We start from the raw sequence: 14,668 nt of genomic DNA on the forward strand, positions 1-14,668 counted from the left end.
TTTTTACCATATATTTATTTTTCAGAGTTGCGTATGTACAACGCGATGGACGCGATGTGACAACAAAAAAATGTGTAAAATTGTAAACATGTTTTTTTTCAGCAATGCGTGAACCATTCATAAACTATACTCAACATGTATCCGTATAATTACGTTTGAATTTTTTTTATGACAGGCATCAATGTTAACAAGTTTATTACGCCACAATAGACTTTTATCAGAAAACTAAGTGTAGCAGAAAACACTCAACATAGTCTCACACAAAATCTGTTTACATGAATGCAGTTTTAAGAAGTAAGCTACGTAAATAATAGTTAAACATTATTTAATATCTGCTGGTAACGTTTCCAAAGTATCAGCTTCGCCTTCATTCACGAACAATATTCGTGAGCTTATTTATGTATTTTGCTGACTATTCGTTGGTGACTGTTAGGACTGCAAAATTAGTAAATATTTTTCACCCTATCCTGAGTTAAATCTAAGTGTGCGCGGTTAGATGAGGACCTAGATGTGTCTCAGGCTTACGCCTTTACACTCTACTCATGCGGGGTATTAACCATGCGCGTAAGGGCACGTTGCCATTGACCTGTAGGATAGTCTCAACAATCCTCTACGGACTCGAAAAATGTCACCTGCTCATTGGCTACTTGACTTGTGACAACTGTTTGTTGTAATGCCTGTGATTCATCGTTGATTTTGTTGAGGAGTTTTCAGTGATTCAGAGCCTCCCATTTAACTGTGGCCGAATTGAAGAAGCAGTACACATGTTACATGCTTGAATTCATAGCGAATGGAAACCACAAATATTTACTGATGTAGTGGTTGGTAAAAAAAATATTATTCGTATCGCGTCCATCGCTTCGCGCCATGTTGGCTCCTATATTATATGGATTTACAAAATATAACGATTCATTTACGACACTTAAGATAAGGTGTGTAGGATTTTAAGAATTCACTTGAATTAATATTTAAGAACATATTTCAGGATAACTTGTGAAGACGCTCGTACAGACGGCACCGGTTGTGATGACTCATTATTACCAGAGCAGGGGCCATCTCGTGTACACGAAGTGGCATGTGAAACCTCAACATAACTCGAAAATCAGTTAGTGTTTCATTGAAATGTGTCCGCTACAAATGTTCAGGAATTATAATTTTGAAATCGAGTAGAAATATTCCTGCAATTAGCATTAGGTATATTTTAATAGACATTGAAAGAGAATCATTAAGTAGCTTCAAAATCCAAATACCAGAATACAGATAGTCTGTAACAATACAGACCTCACCGACTAGATATGGTCCAGATTGTTAATACTAACACATTTGAAAACTGACTAGTTACTGAATATGTTGAAATTTTGCAAACCTGTTACTTTAGATGATTGGCGATGTAATAATGTCTCTTGGAAACTACATAAGATTTTAGCTGCTTTTATTTCTCCATAAATTCGCAAATCACCATGGCATCCATTTTACGATCACGATTTAGTTCTTAAATTTTAAATTAGGTTATTTGTTGAGAGCCTGGTACAATGTGTCTGACCACTAAAGCGACCCGAGCCGCGTAGTGTATACTACTGCGAGGTTGCCGAAGTAGGCTCGGGTCGGGACGAATTTCGCTGTGAAGAAACAAAGGTTTTTAATACATGGAAAACTATCCCAAAGCCGAAAATTTGTACAGTAGTAGAATGAAAATTTCTTAGTAAAACGTCAAAAGTTTAAGTATTGGCGCAAACCTTGTGCGTCACACCAAAAACGAGCAGTTAAGTCCAAAATGATAATTTTTTGCAACGATCCACAATAATGGATATTGAAAATGCAGTTTATGGAGTAGACCGTCAGTATGGAACCAAAAATAATCTAGAAACATTGCCCTATCTGAGGATAGTGATAAAAAGCACAAAGTTTAAACATGTTTCTATGAAATAGACCTTTTAAATCATTAAAGTTAACTAATTCACTTTCATTCAATTTTAAGGAAATATAAATACATCTTACATAAACGTAAAGAGCCCAACGTGGAAATCGTTTAGAGTAAACGTTGTTGCATATTTATTCATCTTTAAATTGGTATATATTTTTTAAGTGTCTCATACAATTAGTCTGACCACTAAAGCGATCCGAGCCGCGTAGTGTATACTACTGCGAGGTTGTCGAAGTAGGCTCGGGTCGGGACAAATTTCGCTGTAAGGAAACAAAAAATTTTAATACATGGAAAATTATCCCAAAGCAAAAATTTTATACAGTAGTAGAATGAACATTTGTTGGTAACACGTCAAAAGTTTACCGATGAAGACTTGTGATCACACCAATAATGAGCAGTTGAGTCCTTAATGATAAGTTCTACAATGATCCACAACTATGTTTCGTAAATTTAATAACTTTAATACTTTTTTAAGCCGGTTATCATTATGGCACCAAAGTAATATAAAAGAATGTCCTACATGGAAACTGTGATAAACACCTCAATGTTTAAACGTGCTATTATTAAATTGGTAATTTTAATAATAAAATGTAAGAAATATATATTTTTTTATAGAAATTTGATTACATGTTACATAAATATGTTGAGCGTAGCGTCAAAATCACTTCATAAATATTGTCTGTGTTTTTTTTGTAAGGTTTAAATGTATATATTTTGAGTGTCTGGTATAATAGTCTGACCACTGATGTATTTCAAGCTTCATAGTGTGTGTGCAGCAGTGTTAAAGTCGCTCGTGCTGGGACGTTTTTTGCTCCAGAAAACTAAGGTTTTTAATGTATGGTAATTCCAGACTGAAAGAATAAAAGTTTCCAAACTGCAAGTGATTTTTGCTGCAAACGTAGATAAAAATCTTCCAGGATGCGATTTGCTTAGGTAAAAATGTTAGTATGATCGACTCTTTAATTTATAAATTATAAATAAATAAAAACAATAGAACTTCCCGGAAAGTTGTGATGAACTGACGATATTACGCGAGTAGCAGACCCGTACGTGACTACAGAGAAAGGCTATTTTCCTTGACCGTTAGGATTTCTGGGACGAACACCCTCTCACAGCTGGGGTTATAAAATACGGTCAAACTCTTGCAAAAACATCCACCACTGCTCTTTGTCACTAGCAATTCAACGAAGTAAGCTAGGCGCAGCACTCCAATGAATTAACTTAGAAAAAAATACTAAATATGTAATTCAATCAATACATTTTACAACACAATTTATGTTTTATTTATTTTCTGGAAAAAAAATATTATCATACGAATTATGTTATAAAAGTGACAAAACTCAATAAGCACATTTACGGTGTATCGTTTTCTTCAATTGTTATGTAGTAAATTAATTTCATACAATTAAATATATATATATATATTATAATATAGGCTACATTAAAATTTTGCACAGTTCTGATCTAAAATAATATAATGTATTAGAAATAAAAAAATAATTATATTTTTTGGTATTAAAATAATTCTTAATAATAAAATTTTTGTAACAAAATACGAACACACATATATAAAACCAGAGGTCCTCTAGAATTTTTATTTACAAGTTCCAAGCAGAAATTGTTTATTGTTAATTTTATTGTATCAAAAATCATTCATATAAGAAAAAAGAATATGTATATCTCAATAGATGTAACATGAATACACCCAATCATATGCATTAAATATATTTTAAGTATTCCCTAAATAAGACCAAGTTTATTGAGTGTTGCAATACGCAGCGTGTTTCAAAGCCCGCCCGCCATGAAACATCAGTAGGGCTGCAGTACACTGCAACGCTCGGGCAGCTTTAATGAGGCAACTAATTATGCTAGACTCTTTATAAATATACTATCTTAAAGCTAAAAGTATAATTAAAAACATTTATTTAGACATTTTTTCGCATTGGGCTCTTCAAATCGGTGTAAATCGTATTTTTATCTGGGTGGCAAATATAAAAAAATATATGTCGTGAATTAATCGCTTTATATCATATCTTAAATATTAAATATTTAAATTTTTTCTAACATTAATGAGTGTATTACAGTTTCTAGATTATTTTGGTAAGTTTACGGACAGTCAAAATTAAAAAACTGTATAAATGGGTAGTATTTTAATGGACTGATGCAAGTTGCTGTCACCTAGGACTTAAATGCAAATTTTCGGTGATAACGCACAAGGTCTACAGCGGTAAACTTTCGGTATGTTATTAAGCATAGTCAACTCTACCACAGTACAAAAATTCAGCTTTGGACAAATTTTTCACAGGTTGTCTTGGTTTCCTGGAGTAACACGAAAGTCTACGCGGGGAAGGGCGGCTACCTGATCCGAGAATGAAGGATAGGGCGAGATGGGAAGCGAAGATAAGAGCTGGTTGGGTGTCCGTGTTGGAGGGAGAGAGAGAGAGAGAGAGAGAGAGAGAGAAAGAAAGGCGATATTGTGGAAGACCTTCGAAAGATTCCCGCTAGATGGCAGGCCTCAGAGCTGCAGTCTTCGACAACCTCCCCTCACGGAAGCTCTCTCGCCACTAACTTGCCAAATCTCACCCGCTAGCTTATATACGTGCTGGTTGGCCGTACAGTAGTAATAAACAAGCATTTATGAAACACTTAAGCTCATTTCCAACAAATTCTGACGAATGACTGTTTTTTGTCCTGCACCAATCCCCTTAAGGGGTCAAATGTATCCTTAACAATGCACTTTATTTTGTGAATATTTAGATTTTAGATAAATTTTCATTGGAATTGAATACACTAATACTCATACAGGTGCCTAAACACAGCAGCGAGCACTTACTTAGTACAGACTCAATCACTAACTTGACTTATGTGGATGTGAGGCAAGGGTGCCTTCCACCAGTGGGGATTGGCACAGGCGAGTGGAGACCAGGCTTTACTATCATAGGAGATACGATGACAGACGCCCTCCATTCAAGAAGACCAGTCTTGCCCTACGATCGGTTCCCTGTGGCATGTTCGCACCCTCACGACAAGCAGCAGCTCTGCTCCCGTGATGCTTGTGGTAGCCACCACTGATATGGCCTGCATCCTGGTGTGCAGTGAGCAGCCAGTTGTGGCGTCACTGGATGCGACCGCTGGGATGCTCCCTGTGTGGTACACTGCCAAGTACCCCGGGCATCAGTGCACTCGCTGTGGCCGTACAGTTACCCCTTTCTCCACAGATGCTCCTGGGTGTTGAAAAATGTTGCTGTTGATGGGTGTCGACACCTGGTGCTCCAGGTCCCTCAGCGAGGTGTTAGTGGGTTGATTCTTGCCCACAGTGTGCCCTTGTGGGTTCCCCCCTCGCCATCGGTAGGACAAGAGTGACATCGTCATTGATGCAGTAGCCTGGACTCGTCCCTGGGTTAGTCAACTCGGATGCTAAAGCTTGCATCAGCAAGTGACTCCAAATGGCCTCAGTTACTATATACCGGTACCTGTATTCTGGGCGGTTTGTGTTCTGCATCTTCCGGCTCGGTACTAAGGGGTACTATTTCTTGTTGATTCTCTGTATTAGTTACCTGTGGTCCTGTGTAACGGCCACGATAGTGAGCGTTTGCAGCCATCGTCTTCCCTGGCATCGTCGACAGGGTGTTTGTTTGGGCTCCGAACTCTTGCCTGGTTCTCGTGCTGATGATGGTGGTCCACCATGTTCTGGTGTGGATGCCTGTGTATCTGGTGATGCTTCGTCTGTTCCCATTCCGGGTCTCTTTCCGTCTGGCAAGTTCCCAGTGTCTGGCATCCTGGGTAACACATCCTCCGGCAGTATAACAAGGCACAAGTAATCGCGGTTTTATTTTCTCACATGGCAGCCATCCAATCATATGGCCGAGCTTCTACTGAACTGTATACGGACCTCCCTTGTGTGGCGCTAGGCCTGCACAGTAACCCTGCGGTGCTGCTGACAATGGGTGCACTTGGGGGAACACTTGGTCACCTGTCTGCACATCTGGTGTGGGATGGTTGGTCACTGGTGTTATCTCCTGTACATACGCACTCTGCCATCTTCGCACCCTCTCGTGGTCCTTGTTTCGTTGCTAAAGTCGTTCTTCCATCTTTTCCACCGGGTGGGGAGTGCCATCAGTCGCCCACTCGCAAGGCAATGGAAGATTGTGGCCTTGTACCATCTCGGTGAGGATAATTCCGGTGGCTGCGATCACCTGGCGGCTGGTGCAGAACAGTGTTTCATTGGACGTGGTCCACTGCAAGGAATATCCACAGTTGCGCCTTCAGGTCCTGGTTTCGGAATTCTCTGGGCTTCGTCCCTGGATGATAAGTGGGTTTCGAATGGTGTCCAATATTTTAACTATCGCTCCATTCCCTTCCTTTCCTTCCCAGGTACTGACCGGCATTGTCCGAGATGATGGACGGGGGATAGCCTCAGCAAAGGCAGAAAACTCCCGCATAAGAATATTGATCATCGTGGAAGTCCGTACATTTCCGCATAAATACCCCTCTGTTCACCTTGTGAACAGGTCCTTAAATACTAAGATAAAACTTTTCCCCCAGGGTGTCTGTGGAATTACATCCACAGCTAATGTTTGAAAAGTTGTGCTGGGCACTCATGGGACTTTTTGTTCTACCCCCTCCCATCTACATGCTTTTCGTGATTGACATATCTCACACTCGCGCAGATATTCACGCATATCACAAGTGGTGCCAAGTCAATAATAGTGCTGACAGAGGGCAAGTCTGGTTTGGTCCATGCAGGGATAGAAGTCAAATAGTAGTCATGAAAGGACCTGAGTACTGCCTCATGGGCCTCGTATAGAACGTACATCTTTCACTCTGCATTTTCCCTGGCTGCATGGTTCAACACCGTGCCGTCTCGTATGCACAAGTTCTCTTGAGGTCCGTTACATGGAGATGCCGGATGAATCATCCTCCACTTGCACTTCGGTGGTAATTCGTAGGCAAGTGTGGTATTGATCATTTCGGCTGACCAGGGGCCTGTTTCACAATGTTTACAATTTACAAGTGTACAAGTTACAAGTTACCAGTGATAGATATACAAATACTTGTAAAATGTGTTCCACAATAAAATACTTAATACTTGCAATCTTTGTCTAAGTTTACTAAACAGCTGATCAAACTTTACAAGTTAATATCATGAACATAACCTCAAAGATAGGATCATAGTTTTGCCTACTTTGTTTCTGGATTCACGTAAAATATGCCACCTTATAGTGTAATTAACGACAGAAAAATTGCACTATTGATGAAAATCAAAGAAGAAAAGGAAATATTATTTGGTGCATTTTCTTCTTCTCTTACTAAGCAAAGTAAGGCTGATAAATGGAGAGAAATTCATACAATTGCACAGTCTGTTGGCTTTGTACCACATCAGAAGGACTGGACATATACAAGAGATGTACTGTGGTCAAATATGAAAAAAAGTACATTAGTGAGTACTCATTATTGTTTTATTCTTTATATAATTGTTACATTTTAGGTACATACCCATTAAAGTTGCTTTAACCAAACAGTTTAGAATCTTGTTAACTACCTATAAAATTTTTAAATATCAATGAGTTTAGTTTGATCAATTACTGATAAGCAAATTACTGATAGCTCAAGTTCCAGTTTTAATCGAAAATATAATTCACATTATTAAACTGGTTTTCAGGTCAAAGTAGACAGTTCAAAAACCACTGGCACTGGAGGAGGAAATAAATTCAAGAAAAATGAAGTTGATCATTTAGTTTGGGATATTATTGGAAATGAATCACCCATAATCAGTGGCTTAGAGGTGTCAGAAACATTTGACACAGAAAAAACTGTTGAAGTAAAATGCAGCTTATCAGTGCAAACACCTGAATCATGCAAAAGAACATGTGATGATTTGGAGATACAACGGGTGCAGAGGGATGTCAAACGAGGTAAACTGTTACGCTTTTGACTAGTCAATTAATATAATCTACATTTTATGATTCTTAATACAGCACAAACCAATAAAAGTTTTTAGTTACATTTACACGCCGTAATCTGCAATGCATTATTACTTTCCGCAGGTAAACAGCAGCCAAGAAAAGATGATGCAAGTGATATACAAGAACTTAAGACAGAGAAACTGAAGTTACAAATAGAACACTTAAAATTAATAAATGAAAAAAACAAGACTGGAAATTATTAAATTAAAGAATGAATTGACACAATCTGCATTTGTAGTTGGCGAGAACTTATCTCAACTATTGGTGATTCAAGCAACAACAGATAATGGGACTGTGTGAAAATACTGTACATGGTTGTGTGAACAATACCTTTTATTGTTACAGAAAAATGTCAGTCCAGAACATTTGTTTAAGTTAGATGAGCTATATTAACAATACAGTAAATATTTGCATTATTGGTTTGGTTAGGGTAGCTAAAGTTTAAAATACTGTGCAACCATTTTGAAGGGTTGTCAACTGTTGATACTATTTTACAGTATTTTAAGTATAGCTAACCTAACCTAACCACAGCTGCTCACACTATTAAAAATGTAACCTACTTGTATTATCGCAATGCCTTATAACAAAAACATTAGAAAAATGCCAGAAACTAAACAAATCAATTTTACAATTTGTCTATGTTTTATATGAGTCTCTCTTGTAAATAAATATGTTCATTCTTTCAAGCAAAATGATTAATCAATTCATTTAAATGATCTTGAGCACCATTTTCAGCTTCATGTTCTTCTTGTTCCTCTCAATTTTTTTGTAATTCTACTGGCTCGGTACGCAAGTAATTTAAGCAAGGAAACTTCTCCTTCAAAATTCCTAATGCATTTTCAATTAACCTTCGTGTACTTTTGTGTCTGCGATTAAATTGTATCTCAGCATCATTATCTGGATGTCTACGAATAGGGGTATTAGCCATTCTTTTAGTGGATATGCGCTGTCACCCAGGATTATGGAGTTAGGGAATGGTCTCCAGCCATCATCCATGCGTTTACACAGTGCACTGTTCCTGAGGACACGAGCATCGTGCACACTGCCTGGCCACCATGCACTCACATAGTAGAATATTAAGTCAGGCCCGCAAACAAACATACAGTTAAGTGAATGATTCCCTACTCTGTCTACAAAGTGGTGTTCATTTCCATAAGGTGAATCAATATTTATCAGCGATCCATCCACGACACCACACACATGAGGTGACGCCACTCCCGCTGCCTGTTTAAGTTTTTAATTAAATATTAGCGTTGGAAAAGATCTCAGGGGTTTTAACGGGGGTTCGGCCTCGTGGCTGCGGGCAGGAGCGCGTCGTGGTTCGGAACCTACCTGGGCTGTTCAGGCCACCCAGGACGCCTTGTAAATGATTGGTAAACGAGTTACAGGACACTGCACTTTATTCAGAATTGATACACTTCTTGGTCCCGGTACTGGCCGCGTCCGTTGTCGGACCGCTGTGACACGCGTATCTCTGAACGTAAACAACGCGCGCGACCAGGATAGGTTGCAAAGTAATATCGACAAGCTGAAACGGTGAGTACACGTCCCTATGAAGGATTTGGCGGATAGTCGCGGAACTTATGATGCTACGGCTTAGGCTGACACGGAAACACGAAGAGAAATCCCTATGTTCAGGATTGTTTGGAATCTAGCCTGCGATGAAATATTAATGTCTCTAAAATTAGGTAGATACGCCAGCTGGAGACGTACACGTCAAAGTCAAAGTCTCTTGAAATTGAAAGTTATTCAGTTAAATCACACATTACAAATTACACATTTAAGATGGTGAAAATTAAAAGGCGAAAGTTAGTCAGTAGCATTCAACACTCGTTACAAAGAGCCTACGGTAATAACAATTAGCTGACTGTGAAGCCGAAACTGCGTACCACTATACGCTGTCCTTAAACTGGACATGGAATTATGTAAAATATGAGAAAACTCCCTGTCGGGATAAAAATTAATAAGTTACGAGTCGCACGAAATATCGTGCGACTGGGGTGGGGTCGGCGCCGAGCTAGTTAAAGGATTTTAAAAGACTTACACTATTGCTGATATGGAGATGAAGCGCGAAAGTTGATGGCTTGACGTTCGCGAAGCGCCCGACCCCTTCGAGCTCCCGACGGTAACTGAGCGCGAGACCGCCCTGCGGCCTCGCGCCTAACCACGTGAAACACGGGAAAACCGACCCGGCCAGTTTCGGACTTAAAGACATGTTACACCATATATGCTTATAATACAATTAGACATAATTTCCCTTACATGAATCTTCTTTTAAATTGTTATTAATTTAGTTGTTTCAATTTGACAAAATAATTATACAATTAATTAGGCGCATTGCCACACCCGGCCGGGCGCTGAAGTCGCTTTGGTGTTCGTTGCGGCACACTTTCACACACTCCGCGGTCATCACGCTCGGGCGTGTTCGACGCACTTAGGAGCAAGTGTTGTTGTGGCATAACGACCTTTGCGGACCAGAGGGAGCACCGGCGGTTGGCGTCAGAGGAAATCCAGCAACTTCGTAGAATTTCTGTAGTACATCTATAATTTTTTCTGGCCACTTTACTGTTTCTTGAAATAAGACTTAATTTACAGCATTAACAACAGAGTGTATACTGCGACAAACAGATGCTTTGGAAATTCCATGCATGTCACTTACTGCATGATATTGACAACCACTTCCCATCCAGTGTAAAGCTCTACACAACTGTTGTTTAGGTGTAAGAGCGCCACTTTTCTTTGTCTCATGTTGCAAATGCTGGCCTATTCTTTGCAGAAAAATTTCCATGGTTTCATAACTTACACGGAATCGTTCATTAAATTCATGTATTGAGATGAAATCATTGTTTACTCTTTGCCTGAATATTTTTCTTCGTCGAAGATTCACATTTTCTTCTTCAGATTCACTAGAACTGCTGCTAAACATGACTTAACTATTGTAGTAGAACACGAAAGTAGTAATTTTACAAGTTTACCAAGACACAGAGCTTGGTAGAAATTTGATTAACATTACAAGCAGACACTTGTAGGTTGTAAACATTAATTTTTATTGTGAAACAAAACTACTTGTAAATCCTTCAAAACTTACTTGTAAACTTGTATATTCACGTGTAAATCATTAAGTCTTGTAAAGTTACTGTGGAACAGATATTCACAAGTTATTAGTAAAACTTTACCATTTACAAGTCTTGTAAATATTGTGAAACAGGGCCCAGGTGGTCAGGGAGTAGCATATCCTCCCAGTCCTCGCTGTTGACTAGCTCTTTTAGGTTCACGTAACAACAAGTTGGGCAACTGGTTTTCCATTTCAGGGACATGTTCGTCCTCAAAGTCAAAGGATTGTGGGAACAATGCTCCCCCGATCAGTTTGCCCTTTCAACCTTACATAGTGAACATCCATGTCAAACACCTGATGTTGGTGCGTAGCGTGAATCTTTTCCCTTCCAGGTGTGGTTGGTACTTCTTCATCGCCCATACAACTGTCAGGCACTCTTGCTCATTACTGTAATAAGAACACTCTGCCTGGCCAAACTTTGCACTACCATAATCAATGACCTGCCTATCTCTCTGACAATCCACATGAAACAATACTGTTCCCACTTAGAGGAAGCTCGCATCTGTCTGTAAATATAGGAGTCTCTCGGCATCGACTTGGGCCAGGGTGTGTCAAAGGGTGGATGTGGTCCTAACTTGGTCGAAGGCCATCTGGGCTGCGGCATCCCACTTATAGCAGTACTGAGGAGAAAGCAAGTCTGTCAGTGGCACAACCATTTGTGATAATTCAGGGACATGTAATCTCTGCCAGTTGATAATCCCTTCGAATCTCTACATATTTTTGCAAGTCCGCAGCACCTGAGCCTCAGCGCTCTTGCGCGGGTGGCCAGGCTGGGGGCAGTTGCCATCAGCACTTACTACATGTCCCAGAAATTCCATCTCCACTGTTCCTAGATTACATATTATGGTATTGTAGCAGTGAGATGGTAGATAACTAATCGTTCTAAAATGCGCGATAAGAGGATGATGTGGTCTTCCCACTGACGCCGACCGCCAATGCTCCTCTGTCGCATAGACCGCTATGCCTCATCAACGTCACGCAAAAGGGTGTGCACCGAACGCGCCCGTGCGCGCAGCAAAGTGCAGTTCGTGCAACGAGGCGAACGCCATACAACGAGTGCTACACCGGCGCAAGGATCCGGCCGGGTGTGGCATATCCTTCCGCCGCACTACAACAAATTGTTATAATTATGTTTTTCCACAGGATTTTATTAAACATTATTTTTTATTAATTAATAATTAAGTCTTTGCAAAATCATGTTTCAATGTGCGATTTGTCCCGAACCTGGCCGGTTCAGTTTCCCGCGAAATTCACACGTTTCCGCGGGAGGGCTGGCGGGGGAGGGGGGTCGCGCGCGGCGACACCGCTAGTGTCCTTCGAGAGCTCAACCAGGCCGGCAGCCTGCGCGCAACGCGGAACTTTCAAACTTTGCATTCACCGACATGTAGTTTTCCATAGTGTAATTTCTTTTCAACCTTTTGTACAGTTCCGTGGTCGGCCTAAATTTACCATGAGGTACTTAACTTAATTCAATCAGTGCTCAAGATGAGTGTTCCACGTCATACGTAAGTACTGTGGGGAGATTATGTGGTTTCACGTCGGCGCTTCACGCCCAACCTAGCCTACCGGCTATTTAGTTTTGGTCCGCACGGGGCAGCCAGCAGGCGACCCGTGCTATCAGACTTAATAACGATTCAGTCCCTGGGACACACCTAGACACCACGTAGAGTCGCCGGAGACACGGGCCTACGTGCTGCTAGCCCAGTTTATCAAGTGTAATGTATTAGTGGAATAGTTGTTCGCCTAAGTGTAATTCGTCATGTCAGGGCTTATGTATCACCGTCGTACGGCAGTGCGCCACAAAACTTAATCCAGAGCTAGGTATTAGTGTAGTGTATTGTGCTTCAAAATATCGTGTGCCATGTCAGAGTGTCTTTTGTAACTTTCGCATCACGTAAACGAGTCTGCCCCTCACGCGCATAAGAATCGTGAGCCGCCACTGAGGAAGTGAGCTGCGCGTGTGACTAGTCGCGTCGGGCAAACCGTTACGGCCAGAACGGGCAGCACCATGTATTGGGCTGTGCTGTATTAAATTCACGAGCTATCTGAAGAAGTTTTGTGTTATTATTCAGGCGTCCCGAGTGGCCTCAACAGCTCGGGGGGCCCTACTGCGTTGACCCCTACCTCTAGCCACAAGGCCGAACCTTCCCTGAGATCACGAACTGAACAAAATCACGTCTAAATACTCAGAGGTAGCGGGGACGGCGTCAAATTGGCGCCCGACTAGTGTGGCTTTCATTTTCTAAAAATTAATTTCCAAATTTTGTTTCAAATTTTTCAAATTTTTTCTCAAATTTTTCAAATTTTATACTTCAAATTAGTGTACCAGTAACGGCTCGCGTAGGAAGTCGGGAATCGCGCGGAAACGGACGCGACGCGCAGACAGCCAAAGGAGCGGGCACCTGGCGATAGGCGCGCGTCAAGTTACACGCCAGACGCGCATCAAGTTACGCGCCAGGCGAGATAACGGCTGTGGGAGCGGAAGTCCGCGCGCCTCGCACACGGATCAGGTGGCGCAGCTGCGCAGCTGCTACGCGCCGAACATGAGCATGAACATGAGCCGTGACAGAGCGGTAAGCATAGACATGGAAGGGGTATGCCACGCATGCCTTCTGCCAGGGTTGCCAACATCTCATGCCGCGGCAGGGATTTTCGCCACCTGTACCTGCGACACGGAGTTCGGAGGGCAGGAGCACGAAGACCCAGTAAAATTCCTACAGCGATACCGGGACAGGCTGGCTCGATATGCGGTCCCCACGTACGCACCAGCGCGCCCCGTCAGGACGGACGGGCGCGGCACACACAGCCCGTCAGCGGCCCGCACCGGGTCGTCGGCGAGCCGCACCGTACACCAGGTGGCCCCGGCGACACCGGCAGCACCTGCGGTACCCACGTACGCACCAGCACGCCCCGTCAGGACGGACGGGCGCGGCTCACCCGACTCGTCAGCGGCCTGCACCGGGTCGTCGGCGAGCCGTACCGTACACCAGGTGGCCCCGGCGACACCGGCAGCACCTGCGGTACCCACGTACGCACCAGCACGCCCCGTCAGGACGGACGGGCGCGGCTCACCCGACTCGTCAGCGGCCTGCACCGGGTCGTCGGCGAGCCGTACCGTACACCAGGTGGCCCCGGCGACACCGGCAGCACCTGCGGTACCCACGTACGCACCAGCACGCCCCGTCAGGACGGACGGGCGCGGCTCACCCGACTCGTCAGCGGCCTGCACCGGGTCGTCGGCGAGCCGTACCGTACACCAGGTGGCCCCGGCGACACCGGCAGCACCTGCGGTACCCACGTACGCACCAGCACGCCCCGTCAGGACGGACGGGCGTGGCTCACCCGACTCGTCAGCGGCCTGCACCGGGTCGTCGGCGAGCCGCACCGGACACCAGGTGGCCCCGGCGACACCGGCAGCACCTGCGGTGTCCGCTGCCACACCGGCACGCCCCGTCAGGACGGACGGGCGCGGCTCACCCGACTCGTCAGCGGCCTGCACCGGGTCGTCGGCGAGCCGCACCGTACCCCAGGTGGCCCCGGCGACACCGGCAGCACCTGTGGTACCCACGTACGCACCAGCACGCCCCGTCAGGACGGACGGGCGCGGCTCACCCGACTCGTCAGCGGCCTGCACCGGATCGTCGGCGAGCCGTACCGTACACC

The sequence above is a fragment of the Bacillus rossius genome, chromosome 1, assembly GCF_032445375.1.
Source record: "Bacillus rossius redtenbacheri isolate Brsri chromosome 1, Brsri_v3, whole genome shotgun sequence".
NCBI lineage: Eukaryota > Metazoa > Arthropoda > Insecta > Phasmatodea > Bacillidae > Bacillus > Bacillus rossius.